General features: G+C 39.7%; 1 protein-coding gene across 2 annotated transcripts in view; it reads right to left on the bottom strand.

Moving 5' to 3' along the window:
* The window catches only part of wnt7bb (wingless-type MMTV integration site family, member 7Bb), a 69,740-nt gene that overhangs the window by 10,058 nt on the left and 40,603 nt on the right, over positions 1–19,079 (bottom strand). The window lies entirely within an intron of this gene.

Genomic DNA, 19,079 nt, shown 5'->3' with positions numbered 1-19,079 from the left:
CAGGGCCCCAGCATTACAATACAGCAATAAGAACCACGGTGGTATTGGTCAGCCCATGAACAATCTATTTTTAAAGAAAAGCTCTGTGTTTTATATTTTGTTTGGCAGCTATGCATTTAGAACACCTCTTAAAGAACCAAATCTTTGCGCACTATTGCTACCTGCTAATATAATACTTCACTGGGAAACCTATAGAGCATTTGAGTGCCTATACAAGGGACAATACTATGTGATGTATAAAATGTTTCTCAGAAATGTGTCTGATCCTAAAGTAGCCAGTCCCTATGTTATAAATAGCATATATGTATAACAGAGGTCTAGAGGTCTATAAAACAGCACCAAAGTGAGGAGGCTAAACCCTAACATTTCACAATTGTAAAAGTGGATGAAAAAGATGGCCAAAATGAGCAACTATTTGCATGTTTTCTCAAAACCATAAATCAATTTATCTCTTCTTATTTTAACATTCACTCTTATGCAAATAGTATATTTCTTTCCAAAGCAAGTACATTTCTTTCTCAAAGCAAAAAAAGGATGTTGCCTACTGTGCAAGTTACAAAACATAATGCAACATTGTTGGGTGCCTGGAGCTGCTGTTCCATTAGGAAACCTCTCAATACATGACACAGATCCTTTTAGTCCAAATGGAGAGCCATTTAATTTAGCTGAGTCATATAGTCAGAATACAGAGCTCAAATGAAACACAACACGCCTACAGGCAGCTATTTCTATATGACTTCAAATGGCTAATCTCATCAGTAGTGCACCCATGGCTCTTGAAATGCACCTTATGTACTAAGCAATTCTAAAACATCATATTTTAGCGTGCTAAAACTTTATATACTGTCTATAACTAAACGAGAACTATAAAAACTCGGCTTTTGACTTATGCTGGTGCATTGCATAAATCAGTCAGTGAAACAGATTGAGCTATGTTTGTGTTTATTGTTTTCGGACGGATTTCAAAACTGTAGTCCCTGTCTGAAATGGGTTGGTTTTTTCTGTTTCCGTTTCACGTGACATCTGCTGATCTGTCTGGAATATCTAAACTGTGGGTATTTCTGTTCATGTATACATGCTGCCTTCACATGGTGACAATGGAGAGTTGCCTGAATCAGATTATCAGTCATATACAGTATAGCAAACATGTATCCACACTATACTGTATATACGCCACACGCATACAACCTACCATACATCCTACTGGCACTGATACTTAAGTAACGTGAGTGTGGAAAACTAAGAATCTTATCCATCCAACCATTTTCCAATCCACTTACCCAATACCCATGGGGGGCGCTGGCAAGCAATGGGCACAGGGCAGGATACACCCTGGAAAGGATGCCAGCCCATCACAGGGCAATCAAAGACACAAACAAATATACACTCACACCAGGGACAATTGTCCCAGAAGCCAATTAATCTACCAGTATGTCTTTGGACTGTGGGAGGAAACTGGAGCACCTGGAGGAAACACAGACGAACATGTGGAGAACATACAAACTAATAAGATCACTTTATTAGCCATATAATATTTCTTGCATTAGGAATTTGTCTTTTCGCATACCCCAGCTTGCTTTCCATGAGACACACAGATAGAGAAGCTGGGGGTCAGAGTGCAGGGTCAGCCATTGTATAGCACCCCTGGACCAGTTGGGGTTAAGGGCCTTGCTCAGGAGCCCAACAGAGTAGGATTCCTTTGTTGGCCACAGGATTTGAACTGGTAACCTTCCAACCACAGGCGCAGATCCTTAGCCACAGTGCCACTGCTCCACCCAGCTCCTCGCAGGAGTTGAACCCAGGGCCACAGTGCTGAGCGGCAGCAATACTAATCTCCACAGCACTGGGCTGCCCACTGAGAGGCTTAGTAAACCAATAGACTCCTTAGCTTCTCCGAGAAAACGTGGTCTTGCCTTGGGATGTTCTGGTGGCAGTTTCCTTCTAGGTGCTGTCCAAAGTGCTGAATTCTTCCTCAGTGCACCTTACAGATTGGACAGCATGCTTGATGCTGTAGCTGCCTCCCTATTACTGAGCGCAGATCTGCCCCAAAAGACACTGCTTAGCAATTCTGCAGATGGTCAAAGAAGGGGGAAAAGAAGAAGTTTGCTCCAGCAATTCTGCTTTCATTTAAAATTGCTACCACTTTACTAGTCAGTCCACATATAAACAAATCAGCTCGTTTGCCTCTTAATTTGAATTACTGTAGCCCTCATCAGTTTTAGGAATGAATAAGGACATTTCACTCTTTTAGGGGGGACCGTTGCAGTCATTTTCCTGGACAAAGAAATCCAGAGAGTGGTGAGCTAAATTGGAACAGTTTTTTTTTGTTCACTATAACATATAATGTTACTATAGATTTGTTTACATATGGAGGGACTAGAAAAGCGGTAACGATTTTAAACGAAAGCAGAATTGCTGGAGCAAACTTCTTCTTTTCTCCCGGGCGGTTATGGTGGCTCTGTGGCTAAGGATCTGCGCTTGTGGCTGGAAAGTTGCCGGTTCAAATCCTGCAGCTGGCAAAGGAATCCTACTCTATTGGGCCCCTGACAAAGGCCCTTAACCCCAGCTGCTCCAGGGGTGTCGTATAAATGGCTGACCCTGTGCTCTGACCCCCAGCTTCTCTCCCTGCTTGTGTATCTCATAGAAACCAAGCTGGGGTATGTGAAAACACAAATTCCTAATGCAAGGAATTGTTTATGGCAAATAAAGTGATCTTATTCTTATGTTATTTTATTTTTTTTTTATACTCCAACATTGTGGTGAATTACAGTGAGAGCTGGTAGTCCAAACTGGAGTTTAGCCTAGGTATGCCTGATTCCCAGTCTGCTGGTGACTGAGTCATTGTCATCAGTTACTTTGGCCACAATGCAGTAACGTAGCTAACTAACAGAAGTCTTCAGCAACCTTCGGTGAACAAAACACTGCATTCATGCATGGGAATAAGTCAAACTGGTGCCAGAGTTGGTCTCTTTTCAACAGAAAACCCGTACGTACAGATGTATTCATTTCGGGATAAAAATAAGTCTTGAGAAAGTTTTTGCACTTTTAGCAAATGCATATGCTTATTTTCCTCTCTGGGCAAACTGCAAGCAAACTATCGATTGCATATTAAATTAGCAGTTTCCCCATCTCTTTCCCCACAGGGAATATTTGGGCCTGTTGAGCTTGGACAGAAAAAAAAGCCCCACAAAGGGAAAGAAAATTCAGTTAAATCTGGGTTTATATTTGGGTATAGTCAGATTACAAAATGCTAGTGTTATTCAATCAGAAATGGCAACCTTTTATATTAAGGGCTCTGCCTTACTGGGCGTACTGTGTTATGTTACAATACTGTTGAATGCTAATGTCTGCAGCATGATAATGCCACTTGTTGCACTGCCACTTTTGAGAGGCAGTGGTTGGTGGCTTAAAAGGCCGAAAACCTGAGAAGGCCAGCCCAGAGCCTTGATTCAGATCCAAAGGAACCACCCTGGGATATCCTTGAAAACTGCCAGTGGAAAAATTGGACTGACCAAAAACCTCAGTGAACTTGGAAAAGTCCTGAGAGAAGAATAGAATAATGTTAAACCAGATGTTTAATAGAGTTTAGTGGCAAGTGTCTGTGACAGGGTCCAAGAAGGGAAATTTAAGATACCCAGCTATTCACAGAACAGGTACAGCTGGGACAGTATTGGTGAGAGCTTTACTGCACTTATACAACGTACTGCTCAGAATATCTGCCTCTGGAGGTGCCTGGAGTTAAGAGTAATTTCAGTTCTCATACCCAGGCTGTCTACACCTTCTTTTCATCGGCATATTTCTGTATAAGTGGTCAAACCGGTAAGGATATTGGCAGAGTGTGGTCCTTACGGGTTTGCCGTACTGCACAGATGACGCAGTACATGAATATGTAAATAGTATATATATAGAGTAGTAGATTGAGGGGCAGCTGGCTAGGCAGTGACTGAGTTAGTGTTGTAAGAGTTAAAGAACACTGTGTTAATAAAGTGCACGTTCATCACTACAGAGCTGTGTGGTTAATGACCGCTGATAATAACACCAATAGATAATATAACAAAACCCTCCTGTTTAATTTTGTAGCTCTTACTATAGAGCAGTGTCTTGTTGCGGCTATAACTATGCTATAAAACCAATTTTGCACTGCAGCACTGCCTAATGCAATTTTGTTGCAATCATTGCAAGATAGAACTGGAGCTAGGAAAAATACAATTAATATGTGCGTTTCGAAGAACAAATCATTGGAACTGCAGTTTGCTTTTAATGTACAGTATTTGTGCATAGGGGTTAAGTAGGCCCCTGCAAATTGATTTCAAACTTCAGTTTTTTTTATGCAATCCTGTTTCTGGTCGCATTTCTCTCTGCACTCATTGGACTTAGCAGCAAAAAAAGTCTGCGTTTTGATTTTTTTTTTAATAAAAAAAGAAAGCTTCACTGAGTCATTCAGCTGAAAAATGATTTATTCGGAGCTCTGGGGAGGACAGATCCAGACCGGAATCGGGATGGGATCGTTGCCAGACCTCAGAGAGCATACCGAGCCCAGCAGGGCAATTCAGTGTCCTTTCTGTACATGCAAAAAGCTTGTAAAAATAAAAAAAAGATGACTGCTGGAAAAAAAAGCCATTTAGCCATCTGTGCCTCTGAAATCCTAAAAGAGATGTGGAGGGATGTCGCATAAACAGATGGTAGATGTGTCTTTTTTTTTTCCAAAACCCGTTCATCAGTAGACCAGCAAAACATGCTAAAAATGAAAGGGTATCCTAGTCCTTCACAAGCTGTTAGGAACCACTGATTCCATAGTTTGACTCATGGAAGCCGAAATGCTTGGTTGAGTTGACCATGAACAAGATCTTGCAGAAATATTCCAAGACATAACTGCTTTTGATTGAAGTGTGAGATCCAGCTAGAAAGAACGGCTTGTTTAAAATACAGTGTGCTGGCCCATACTTATTGTGCACTGTCTCTGGGCCAGGGATGTGAAGTACGCTACATCGGACCCAGTTCGTCACAAGTCCATCAATTTCCTAGCAGTTTCATCCACTTTTTGGGGTTGTGGGGTGGGGGGGGGTGACATGCGGACTCCACGCAGATAGCACCCCCAAGAATTGAACCCAGGGCCCTAGCACTGAGAGGCATTCCATGTCAACCATTCTGCCACTGTGCTGCCCACTTTGCAAGTCACTATGAATTATGCGAATTGGGTTTCATCACGGACTAGTAGAAAGATTTTAGAAAGCTAAAAGTAGTTCTGACCTTTTCACCCGATCCAAGATCACAGGGGAGCCTAAACTAGCAAGCAACGGGCGCAACGCAGGACACACCCTGGATGAGACGCCAGTCCATCGCAGGGCATAGTGGTTAATACTGGGCTCAATTCCAGTGTGTTGCATTTTGTCAATTTATTCTTTTTCTTTTACTTTAAATGTGATTTTATTTCTCCTCATTATTATAATATTTAATTATAAAAAAAACTTATTCCGCAAGAACCCAAAGCACATCATTGCACAGTTTGAAGGTAACCTACTCTACCCAGGGCACAAAACTTTCCCAGCAGACAATATGTTACTGTAAATCTGAGCAAAAAGATTTTGGTCCTAGAGAAGTAGTGTTTAGTTGCTTAACATATGTTTTGTTTATGGCTTTTATCCTAAATGGGGATGTCCATGTTTGTTGTCAGTTGAAATAGCCATATGGAGCAGTGAAGTCTAAATATTTTATATCTGCGGCAAGATTCCTGGTAAAACAGGCATTCTTTCCCAGAGCTGACAAACAGACATAACCAAATGATATTCAGAACTTAAGGGATTCGTAACAGAGGTAAAATACTATAATACAAGAAACAGAATACTACAAGGTGTCTGATGTAAAAATAAGCACAAAAGTACTGTATGCAACAGTTTTTTAAAAAAAATTAATTTTATCCAATTTTACAGATTTCTTTGTGTCTCAACTCAAGCGCTACAGTTACTTACAAGAGGGTGTGATCTGTGCATCTGTGTGAGGCAGCCAATGGTGCAAATTTGGTCTCAAATTCAGTCCAGTCACAGTTTGCTAGTAAGTCCAACACAAAATGTCTTAAATTTGCTAGTTAAGGCCAGATTGCCAGATTTTGTATTTTGTATTCGATATTTAGCTCCGGTTTCAATTCCTGTGGTGCCACGTGTGTGGCAGACAGTATGTGTGGAGTTTGCATGTTTGTGTGGGTTTGCTCCAGATGCCCTGGTTTCCTCCTACAGTCCAAACACCTGCTGAAAGGTTAATTGGCTTCCAGGCAAACTGTCTCTGTGTGAGTGTGTGTATTTGTGTCTGTGTGTGCCCTATGAGGGACTGGAGCCCTGACCAGGGTGTACTCTGCTTGCCAGGATAGTCTCCACAATGCACGAATGGATGGAATTACGAGATTTGTTTGGAGCAATGCAAAATAATCAGTTATAACTTAAAGCACATTCAGAAAATGGACTGACAGAGCGCCTCATAGATGATAAATTATATGTTCACACTCTTATGGCATCCCATGTAAATTGCAGGGCTTCCCAGTAGCTCAGGCCGTGAAGGTGCCCATTTGGAATGTAGGTTGAGCCCTGTAATTGCAACTTTACTGGTTTCAGTCTGCACTATGTCATTAGCTGACTTTGACCAGGAATTCGTCGTGTGGATGATCATGATTGGTGCTGACAGGGATGTGTATCAAGGTGCTCACAGCCTGCTACACAGTAGTAGTCCTTCTGACTACCTGACCACCTGTTACACTCATGCCTATACAGTATATAAGGCTCTTCATGGCTTGGCACCTGAGTACCTATCTGATTATTTTTTTCCTACTCTCCACCTCGCAACCTTTGTTCATCTGATTCTGGTTTCCTAAGAGTGGCCACACACTCTGTGGGTCACAGGGCCTTCTCTTGCTGCACCCCAAAGCTCTGGAATTCTGTCCCCAGGAATATCAGAGAGACACCTTCCTTGAGTCCTTTCAAATCCATATTTAAAATCATCTTCAGAAAGGCTTTTTATTTCATCGATGTCTCTGTCTGATTGTTTGCATCTCTACTGCATTATAAACCCTTTGGTTTCTTAATTTTCGCTAATTTTGTTACCTCTTATCTATGTGACTGTTTTCATTGAAATAATTTACATTTCCTGTAAAGCGCTTTGAGATTATTTTATATAGTACCGTTAAACTCAAGTTTATTATTATGATTTTTTCACAAAGTGTCACTTCTCCCATCAGTACTGTTGGAACCTTTCTTATCAGCTTATATTCCATCTCTTTTTTGACTCTTACTCCAATTGTGTGAACAAAAACATCCATCAAAAGGCTCACAACAGCCAGTCCACAGGGCAGCATCAGGGGCTCAGCTTTTCAGTGACTGTCGGTCAGTGTGTTTGTTTGTTTGTTTGTTTGTTTGTTTGTTTGTTTTTAAAACTTCATACAGCTGTATGAATTGTACTTTGGAAACATAATTCAAACTGCACTTTGAGAGAGCTCATTCTGAGATTTTGACTTATTACCCAAATGTTTAGAAGTGTGCTACGGCATCTGTTGGCTTTTGTCCCATTGTTAAGCTCTCGTTTAACTTAACTGATGGAAAATAAGTGGCCTTACTAGGCTTGCAAAGTACTTTTCCAGGGCTTTTTAAACTTGATCAGTTAAAAGACAAATGGTACAGTAGCTATACAACTCTTGAAGAGCCTGGAGAAAAGTAAAGAAGCAATCTTCCACTGTTCTTCTAGTGTAAATGCTGTTGAACATCTTCCAAAATATCCTTTTGAGCTGAGGATGCGTTCTGTCACAGCCAGAATGTTTGTTAGCATGAAAAGGAAATGTGCACTGGACGAACAAAAATGATTCAGAAACACAAGTGTTTGTACTGTATGTTGACTTTGGACTGTATTTCTCAAGAGGCAGTGTACTAATTGAACAATGTTGCAGTTATTTAGCCAAGCAAATCATATATTTTTAAACCATTTAGCAGCAATATCACTGAGAGAGATTCACTGCTCTTCCATTTGGCTATAGCTCTCCTGTCAGTTGCTATAGGGTTTGCAGAGTAAGCATGCACAGAATGAGGTACTGTCCACATCTAAATTAAGTCATCAAGAGAAAGAATATGCTGGAAACAAAAAAATACTCATAAAGAGAGTGGAGACTGGACTAGTTATAATGCACAGTTCATAATGTTTCTCTCTCTTGTGCTGCACATTTGGATATTCTCAGGCTTTAAAAAGACCGCAGAAAACAAATGCAATCCTTTTCTCTTTATGTCAAAATATGATTTTGCAACATCAGTGGTGAGTGGATTACTTTAAGTGTACCAGTGCTGACCTTTACATCTTGTTCTATCTCTTTTCCTTCATATTTTTGTATTGTTTTATAAGTTGTGTTACAGTACAGATAAAGTACTCTTTGTAATTGAGGAATACACTTGGGTCGGTACCCACATTGCTTAGCTAACATTTTCACTCCTTCTCTTTTATGCTAAATTGAGTTACACAACTAATTTTATACACATAATTCAATTATACAATTAATTCATTTGGTATCTTTGGTAGAATATTTTTACCTTACAGTCAATTGCAACCTGATCCTTCAACTAGATTCATGCTACCTTTATCCTAAACTAGGTTCACAAATTCTCCCAGCGTTCAGTGATCAATTAATTTATTTCTTAATTGTTTTATCCATTTCCAAAATACTGCATTTGATACTTTGCCTGGAATGCATTGTCCTGAATACCTCTTTCCCTATTCTTGATTTCTTTAAAAAAATGCTCTTTCAGAGCTGTACTGTATAATTGGAGGGGATATCAGATTCAAAAGAAAAGCAATACAAAGCACTCCAATAATGTTTTGCTCAATTGAGTGCTCCTATTCCACTATTGTTTGTTATGTGTATGGTCCTGCAGAGGAATTTCATCCTCCTGAAAAGACAGAAATATTTTTGATTTCATACAATGACAGGAAACCTACTTTCAAGGAATGTGACATAATATGACAGATTACTACCAGCTGTTTTTGCAGTCTGTTCAACACAAAGGCGATTTGAAGCTGGGGGGGAGCTTTTAACGGAATAGAACAGAGTAGAATATTTACTTGCGTTCATCAGTACGACAAAAAAAGCCACTTGGGCTCTTTGTTAATTCACTGACTTCAGAGCCCACTGCGCTGGTTAGGAGAAGTCAGAACTTTTCTCCCTTGCAGAAGATATCCATAATGACAGTTCTGATGTAAGTACTGTAAATGGTAATTACATGTCACCTTTTCACAATCTGAGGAAGCATGACCATTTGTATAGAATTCTAATCCAGTTTTGCCTACATAAAATGAAAGGCAGCAACCGTAAACAGATTATTCATCCTTTAAAAGCTCTATAACCCTGAAAGACATTTCTAAAATATATCCATGTATTACCACGTATGAGGAAGAATTGACCGGTAAATATGTATAAACAGTATATGTCTTCTTAGCTCAACATAACTTTTTTCTTCAGTATATTTATTTCAAACGTTTTTAAACTGTCCCACAAAGATAATCTTTAAGATGCGAAATGGCACGCAGAGCGACTTTGCTTATGTCTTTAAGGCCGCAGGGCCCAGATTTTCAAAAGGCTGACTAATTTCCAGTCTACTACTGTTTTCACTGTCGTTTCATGCCCCGTTGCTATGAACATATACTTGGGACAAATTACAGACCAGGTTGTGGTACATGAGGTTTGCAGCTAGAGAAATTAGCCCAGCCATGCTCCTGTTCAATAAAGCAATATTGTTTTAGCAGAAATGCAAGTACGGCATTCACATATACTGAACTTTTAATGAGGTGGGCAAACTTCTAACCATGCATTTTATAGGTGAAAACAAAGGCTTCGGGGGTTTGTAAAAATAAAAACTGTTTGAAACTTGACAGGAAATGAAAATGTACTGTATGGCAGAGTAGTACACAAGGTGTTTGGAGGGCAGATCCAGTCTGTTACAGGACTACCCTACTTAGACTTATTGTTAAACTTGTGATTACTTGTAGTTAACTGTGTAATTATTCCTTCTCCATAGTCCTCTTCAAAATAAAGTTGCAGTGCTTGTTAAGCTGTGCCTGAATTAATCTATTTCATAATGATGTACGTGCAGAATATCCATTCATTTATTTTCCAATATTTATCCAATACGGAGTCACAGGGGAGCCGGAGGGTATCCCAATAAATAATGGGTCCAAGGTGATAGACACTCCAATCCATCGCAGGGCACACACACTCACACCAGGGCCAATTTTTCCCAGAAGCTTATTAACCTACCAGCATGTCTTTGGACTGTGGGAAGAAACCAGAGCACCTGGAGGAAACCCACAGGAACACGCGGAGAACATACAGTACAAACTCCACACCGATAGCACGTAAGTATGAAGAGCATGCAAGTCACCTTTTCTCAACATTTTTCCTTAGCATAACTTTTTTCTTCAATATATTTATTTCGGTCATTCTTAAAGAGTTCCAAAAAGGAAATCTTTAAGATGTGAAATGGCGTTCACTCCCTCAGTGGGTCTCAGCAGTGTGAGGCAGCAGTACTAACCACAATACCGGGCCTCCTCAGGTGCAGACTAGTTGAAACATTTATACAGTTACAGCAATAGGTGACTAGGTGAGTGCCTCTAAGAGTCTAGATATAGTGTGTAACACCTGGCAGTGTCAACATTTCCAGCTTCAAAGCAAAAGGGGATGTTTGCTGAGATGTAGGGGAGCCTCAGACATTGTGATCAAATAAATCATAGTTTACCTTAGTTAATTAAGTTCTGTGTAAATGATAAAGTGTCAATCAACAGTCCAGAAAGACACTTTATCATTTATACGATCAAGTCGGTACAGAGAAATCAAAGAAGGAAAAATGGTCAGACCACAAGAGAGAGAGCAGATGGGAGGAGAACAACTTGAAGAGTGGGCCAGGCGAGAGTCCCTTCTTCAAAATCACCCCAAAATTCCCAATTGGAGCAAAGTGTTTTAGCTTTGCTAAAGAGAGCTTGCTATTCTGTGTTTTTAGGGAACTTGGATTTCCCGAGTTAAAAATGGCCTTTCCTGCTTGGTTTGTGCATTTTTAGAATAGGGAGATAGGCTCCCATTTATTTTATAGCATCCAGGTTTGCAGCAAGAGAGATTTAACTGCAGGTTGTGCTGCATTTAGTTTGGAAGGCAGTTTATCCCTTATTTTGGCCTCTGTAGGCATTATTTAAGAGTCGAATACTTGCTCGCAGTCTGGGGTTTTCTGGGTGGTCTAGATGTACTGTAGGTCTCTGAAACGCCTTGTCTGTAAACTTGTACGTCGAGAAACTTGAGTGTCATATGTTTATGTTGTGTGTAGTGTAGTTGTACGTTGTAGTAGTAAGCTGTGCCAGAGAACACAGAATTCACATTCCTCTAATTATACCAACTGCCAGGGTATATTCTTGGAGAAATCCTTCGAAGTTGGGAGTATGATTATTTGCTATAGTTCTTGACTTAGCCCATCTATCAGTTCCTGTTATTCACCATTTTCATAACCCTCATTTGTAAGAATACTAATATCAATGCATATATACTGTAGTATGCACTGCTGTATAAAGATTTAGCAGATGTTTTTTGAAATATCAGAAACTCAGAACTCATTAAACCGTTAGTGATTTGAAGAGATGCGTCGATCAATCTAGAAAAAGAAAACAAGCCAACCGTGTTTGAAGGGAACGCATTCTAATTCAGTCCTTACAAACACGTGTCCGCATACAGATCATGGGAGAAACAGGGCACATTGCTACTAACTCAGGGCCGCTCCTGTTTGGCAATATATACAGTCAGAAAAGCTTTGCAGTTTGCAATCTGAATTTTGATTTGAGTGGCAATATCACTAGCGTCAGCTTTCGCTGATTAGGTGAAAAACAGAAAGAAATACCTGTTATAGTGTATTTAAGTATAACTGAACTAAGCATGTTCTGCATAGTATTGTAAAATTTAAACAAACAATCGCTAATTGGGTATTCTGTATTTACAAATTGAGTGAATGACATTGTGGGGGGAAAAGACCTTTTGAATCAGACCACATCTGCAAATGTAGGTGAACACTTTTTTTAATTGCAGAGGCGTGTCCTGTTGTACACCCAGATATAATGCAGCTATCTAGTTCTCTCACTTTACTGTACTCCAGCAGCATGGTAGTTTTCTGTCTGTCTCTAACAAGCCACAAAGCTACTACATGCTGGGGTTTTCCTCTGCTCTCGTGCACGTTCTGTGCTGTGGGCACAAGATCTCCTCGCAGCCATCTGTCTGTTTTCATCCAGCATGCTATGGCTCTGCATCCTGGTCTAGGGTCACTGAAATGATGACTGTATGACTGAAAGGGTTGTTTTGACTTGAGTTTTGTTTTTAAACTTTGATTTTCTTCCTGCACATTACTCATCATTTTTGTTTACGATTACAAATTTAGCTTGCATTTTGATTTCCCCCAAAAAGGAAAATGTGACATGAGCTTGGCTCTCATGCACATGCCAGTATGCTAATAATCTAATGAGTTACAGCTACTGTGCTACTATGGTTCTGAAATTCCCTAATACTGTATGCATACTGTATATAAACAGAAAACTTTATTGATTTTCCTAGAACCTTCTCATTGGGAGAAACCTTCTTTTACAAACCCTGTTCTATGTCATCAAATTTCATGCATTCTTCAGACTATAGAACTCTGTCCCTAGTCATTGCAGCTGTACAGTAGATTTTTCCAGTTGCCCAGATATCAAAATGTTGTTTTGCTACAACATACAGTAGCGCTCTCAAAAAAATCAGAAAACCACGGCCGCTCTTTATCATGTCCAAAGTGTTGTTTCTGTCTGCTCACATGCAGAAAAATAAATTCCAGCACAAAAATTGGTAGGGCTTGTGAGGTTGCTTTCTGCAATAGTACAAGACTTGTGCTTTTCTATAGTACAAGAGTTGCAAAATGAATAATATGTGATTGAATAATATATACAGTGTTACCATGAATGTGTAAGAGTAATATGTGTTTTGCTGTTTTTGTTGGTTTTATCTGGGCTGCACTGGTGCAAATTACAATCAACTTTGTTGACTTATATTGAATTGAAAATATTTTTTTTTACAATACAATTAGAAAATGCAGGACCTTATACGTGTAAAACCTGCAGCAACCTTCCATTATGATTTCTGAAGTACCTGTGCAGGATTTATGTGGGAATCCATTGGGACATTGATTCCAAAAGTCTGTAGATATTTTGCTTTGCAGGCTACTGAGTTTTAGCTGTATGGGTAAGAGAATCTTTTGCTTTCTACCAGAAAAGGACTGAAACTTAAAATAACATAAAATAACTGAAAGTGTAATTTTGGATTAGAAAATTATAAGCTTTAACAAGCAAAACAATTTAGATCGCCAATGTTTCTAAATCAATTCTATTGTTTTTTGTTTTTTTTTCCAAACTTGCCACGTACAATCTGGGCTACGTCTTGTGATCTTAAGCCTGTTTAAAAGATTAAATGAATTGGATTTGAATAGGGCTGCCACCATGAACCAGAAGTCACTGTAAGACAGTTATTGTTGGACTTTACTGTAAACATTGTCGACAGTACGACCGACTGATTACAACCAGCATTGTGAGTAACAGACTAAAGTAAGAGGAAGAAAGAAACATTAGAGACGAGCTTAAGAGTCACTCTTGTTGAGTCATAGGGGAAACCCAGAGGTTGTTATAAATAGATAGAAAATAGCTGCCACATTGCAAAAAAAAGTATTTTGCAGCCACGTAATGTGAATTTTATCTTTCCAATTATAAGTAGTATTCCAGTTGCATGACATCTCTCAGCCAGTGGGTGAATTGAGGTGGAGAAGCCTCTGCACAGTGTTTGAGAATTAAATTATTTGGCCAGCATGGTAAAAAAAAGCCATGTTAAAAAATATCCAGTTGTAAGCTGGGGAGCTGTATGTTAATGGGCTGGACGGAAAGACAAAGGCAGAAATCAGCAGATTGGTGTTGAATGGTCTTTATAGAATGTTTGCAAACATGTGACAGGACAGAAGTGGACCAACAAGGAAACAGAAGCAAAACATCTGAATAAGTGATGCTGGGTGCTTGCCACAGGTTGGGTCTGATGTGGAATAGTTTTGACTTGAACCAAAACTCAGGTCCCTCTTTCACAGGGCTTACTGCTGCGTAAAAAATAAAATATAACTAGAAAAGAAATTTAAATCATAGTAATCATCTTAAAGGCTGATAGTACTGTAAAAAACAATTGATGATTATTATTACTGCACTTCATATCAGACTCCCACTTGAATATTTTTCCCACAATATCAGACTCCCGTTTTAAGATTTTTCCCACCACTTGGAGAACTTTTCATTGATTTGTTTTACTAGGGGGCGGCACAGTGGTGCAAGGGTTCTCTCTTTCCTGATGTTAATCCCGCATCAGCAGGGTCCGCTTGTCGGCACACCCGTCTCCATTTGATGGTTTGAACCAAATCTTTGAGCTGACGTTGCCATTAACTGCGACTGAGAAATACTCCAACCGGCGTGTCGCTCCGCCTGCCGTCGGAGTGGGGGAGGGGGGGAGGAGAACAAAGTAATGTTGCCAATTCATAGAGGGGGATTATTAGGAGGCATGGGAAATTTGGCCAAGACGCCAGGCTTACACCCCTTCTCTTTTCGAGAAACACCCTGGGATTTTTAATGACCACAGAGAGTCAGGACCTCGGTTTTACGTCTCATCTGAAGGACGGCGCTTATTTACAGTATAGTGTCCCCGTCACTATACTGGGGCATTAGGACCCACACGGACTGCAGGGTGAGCGCCCCCTGCTGGCCCCACTAACACCTCTTCCAGGAGGAAGTTTTTCCCAGGAGGTCTCCCATCCAGGTACTGACCAAGCTCACGCCTGCTTAGCTTCAGTGGGTTGCCAGTTGTGAGTTGCAGAGTGATATGCACAGTGGCACAAGGGTTAACACATGAGAGTGTGTCTGTGTCTGTGTGTGCCCTGTGCTGGATTGGCGTCCTGCCCAGGATGTATCCCACTCTGCATTCAGTGCTTCCTAGGATAGGCTCTGGTCCACTGTGACCCTGAATAGGATAAGTGGTTATTGAAAATGATGTGATGGGATATATATTTTGCATATAGCAGAAGATTGATGGGGTATATCTCACACAAGTGCCTCATTTTGCGTTTTTGTTGCAGAATCTTGCCTCCTCTCTATCTCCACATCTCTCGCATCTGGTTAACTCCTCTCTCCCAACGGAGGTCCAAGGCTCCTTGTCGTATTGCCAAGGAGAGTCTCCCTTAACCGAGCGGATGAAGCCAAAAACGCCTTTAATTTAAAATACTCGGTAAACATTCACAAAGCAACTGATTCCTGGGTGTGGTGGCTCCTGGTGAAAATACGTTTTAACGATCCCCTTTCGCGGCCTGTCACTCTCACTGTCACTGCTGGTTATGGATGCGATAATGTGTTTTTGCCTGGTCTTTGTAATGGAGTTTATAACGAACGTTCAGGAGAGATGACAACAACCAAGTTCAGTCAGACTCAGGCGTCAATAATTTGCAATCACTGCTGACATCATTTCCTCTCCTAAAACACTATAATTACCGTATGTGATTCCTCTTTTCTCCCTCACATTGCTGTACGTCTTTTTGTATCCCACTTCCACCCCATCTCCACGTCTACAGCTGCCCCTTGGTCACCCCTCTGTCCACAGGGGGGTCCCAGCCTCCTTGTGCCCCTGGCCAGGAGGTCAGCCCTCAGCCAAAAGCGTTCAGACAAATTCTGACTAAACACTCCATAATCATTTAAGTACACTTAATTCTTGGGTGTTGCTATTCCTAGTTAATATGGATTGGGAAGCAGTTTCAAACCAATACCAATACCGTATCTCGGGTATTTTCACACCAGTTCTACAGATTTATGAATCATCCTCATATCCAGAAAATGAGGTTCTACAAGGAAAAAAAAAATCTTAAAACCAATGAGAGTCCAGATATTTCATTTATCAAAAGGTTGTATTTGAAATAGGTACTGAATCCCTCTAATTTTCTTAATTACATGCAAGTCTAGTCAATTTGGCATACAGCATGGAACACGACCATCATTAGCAAAGTTTTTTCCTCATCAAAAAAACATCTTCAAAATTGTGTACATATGACTATTTATCCAGGGTACTGCAGTAATTATCAAAGAAGTGTAGTCGATAAGAGGAATAGGGGTCTTGATTTTGTACCATTATCTCAAGGCAACAAAACAGTCAACTGCTAAAACCAATGGGAAACCAAATCTTAAACCAAAATGGTTTAATTAAAACAGCTTTTACAGCATTAATTGAAAATTTGGGTTTTGTGGGGTGATAAAAAAATGCTAAAGTGCCAAAAGTGTTATATTTACAAGCTCACGTTAGAAACCCTAGCTTTTAACGGCTCTTTTTAAAATATATTCTGTATTTGTAGCTGAAATCAGTCATATCAATTCTTGATGTAAGCACATAATCCTGTTTATTTTAGATCTATCCTCATCAGAGTATTTCATGCTTTGTACTGTACAGTTGGTTGCGCTCGGCTACAACATGCCTTCATTGTAAGCTGTGTGCTGTGGTGGATCATGGGAAAATCCCATTAAAGACATTGCAACAGTGAAATAAACCCAGTTAATGTCCAAACAATTGTGAACTACTAAAGGCCACAACCGAGACAAGGTCACACAGCCCGTCTTGCTCAATTAATAGTTTAGCAGCTAAGTGAATCGCCAATATCACACAATTGCTTCTTTAAGAGACCTCGAGTGAGGTTTAGATCTCAACCACTAGGCTGGGAAGCCCACCTCAGATACCCAATTATTTGTGTAAAGACCATTTTGTATGACCATTTTTCAATTCTCCTTTGCTCTCTGTCCTGGTTTCCTCTTGTGTCCTCATTTCACCACTGAGTATGAAATAGCCCCCTGGATTCTGTCTATACCCATTAAGATTTGATACACTTGGCTCAAATTTCCTATCAGTCTTTAACCTGTCACCGCAGAGATCAGGAATCGTTCTTGTAGCTCTTTTTTAAACTCTCCACAAGGTTACATCATTTTTTTTTTGTGGTATGGGAACCAAAACTGAATAAAACATTATATCTGAGTGCCTTGTAATACATCGCAAAGCTTGAGCAATACTTCGATTTCAATTGCACTTTTGCTATACACTGTACCTAGGATCTTTGTTTTCTTTATGCCTTTCCAACATTGTCTTGATGTGGACATAGATGAATCTACATAAACACCCAGATTCCTTTTACAGTACAGTACTGTATGTGCAGCATTTTGCAACACAGAATCACCCATGTGATATGTATAGTGTATATTCTAACTACTGTACCTGTGTGGATCACATTACACATACAGAATTAATGCGACATTGCAAGTCTTTTTGTAATCCCCTTCAATTCCAAATATTTATTGTTCTATCTGCAAATTTAGTGAAAATGAACTCTTATAAGGTCACAGGTTCTTCAGCAGACAAGTATGCAAGAATCTTTTACCTGACATACAGAAGACGGACAGTGGGTTTTGATGATTTTGACCAGAAAAACTATTCAGGACTGAATGCTCAGGCCAACATCTAACAATTTCAAGCTGCATCTCCTATTTAACTGAGTAGTATGGAACACAAAGAATTGTAATACATTTAAATAAGGGAAGAAGCATTTTTCCTGTGAACAAGTATTTTTCCTCTCAGTGTCACACATGTTTTGTGCACGATCTGTATACTTTCACTTTAAAAAATAACATTTGAGCATATGCTTTAAATTACAGACTGCATGAAATGTGCCGGGGAGAAGGTGAAATTATTGACCATGACAGAAAAAATATGGACATAAAATGCGATTTCACTTTTTTTTTCTTTTTTTATGGTAAGCACATTAAATGTGCCAAAAAGAAAATCACGGCTTTTGGAGAGGAGGAAAAAAATGTTGCACATATCCATTTTTCGAAATCATATTTGTCTCCAAAGCAAAATTTCCCTTCATGGCAGCTTAGTTCTTACCATTCTGCTTGTCAAATTCCACCCCAGGAATGACTAGAGACAAAGGCAGTGTGGTTTGGAGAAGGCTGTGCTGATTTTTGGGATCCAGGACTTAAAAGTAACTGACACATTTTAGAAATTACACCTCCAGGGATGATGGCAGAGAATATTTTATTTTACCCTCAGGTTTGGAAAGAGAAACTCCGTTTAAGACAGAACTGCCTAGGAGGTAAATTTGCTTAAAGAAATGAAAAACCGGGATGCAGAAATATATGACTCAGTCTGTTTGTTTACACCAAGCATGTATCCTACATATTTTTGCCCCCTTTACGTTCAGAAAGTGCTGCGAATGTCCAGCTTGAAGCTAGAGTTTGACTCTTAAAAACCAAGGCCCTGGAAAAGATATTACACAACATAACACCATTATAGATACATGAGCCCAGAGGAAATCTAAAGAAAATTCCAGATCTTAAAGTAAATGTCATTTTCTGGAAGTAATCATTCCTGGGAACCACACCTTCACATGACAAGGGGAACTTACCGAGTAAAAATACCTTGTGTACCAGGGCTGTTGGATGGTGTGCCCATTTTTTGCTGCAGTATTTCTTTATCTGTGTAGTCTGTCGAAGTTTCCACGGAGACTAATAGTTAGATACACACAGCAGGTGTTAATAAAATGAATATTTAGAAAGAAGAAACATAAAGAAAAAAAAGCATAAATGACTCAGATTATACTAAAAAGTAAGGTATATTTACTAAGTAAATAAAATAATTAATTTTAAAGAATTAAATGAGTTATTTTATTTCAGTGGATTTCTTTACATTATTATATATGTTAAACAAATGGCAAAAATCGATGAAAATTGAAATACACACGCCCGTTTATATTCCATGTGGTCAAATCTACACATGCTGGTGAAGGGGGTTCGTAAATTAAATTACAAATAATGTAAGTAAAGTACATTTTTTCATTAAACTGACCACCAGTCAGTGGTTGATTTAAATCTCTTTTGACAGCAAGGACTCTTGTTGGCGTGTTAGCCGAGGATGGTAACAATGAGAACAGGCAGATGTGCTCTGC

Source organism: Lepisosteus platostomus, chromosome 9, assembly GCF_059453375.1.
Source record: "Lepisosteus platostomus isolate fLepPlt1 chromosome 9, fLepPlt1.hap1, whole genome shotgun sequence".
NCBI classification, from domain to species: Eukaryota; Metazoa; Chordata; class Actinopteri; order Semionotiformes; family Lepisosteidae; genus Lepisosteus; species Lepisosteus platostomus.
Note: the sequence above shows the minus strand (reverse complement) of the source record. Positions and strands in the feature narration are given on the sequence as shown.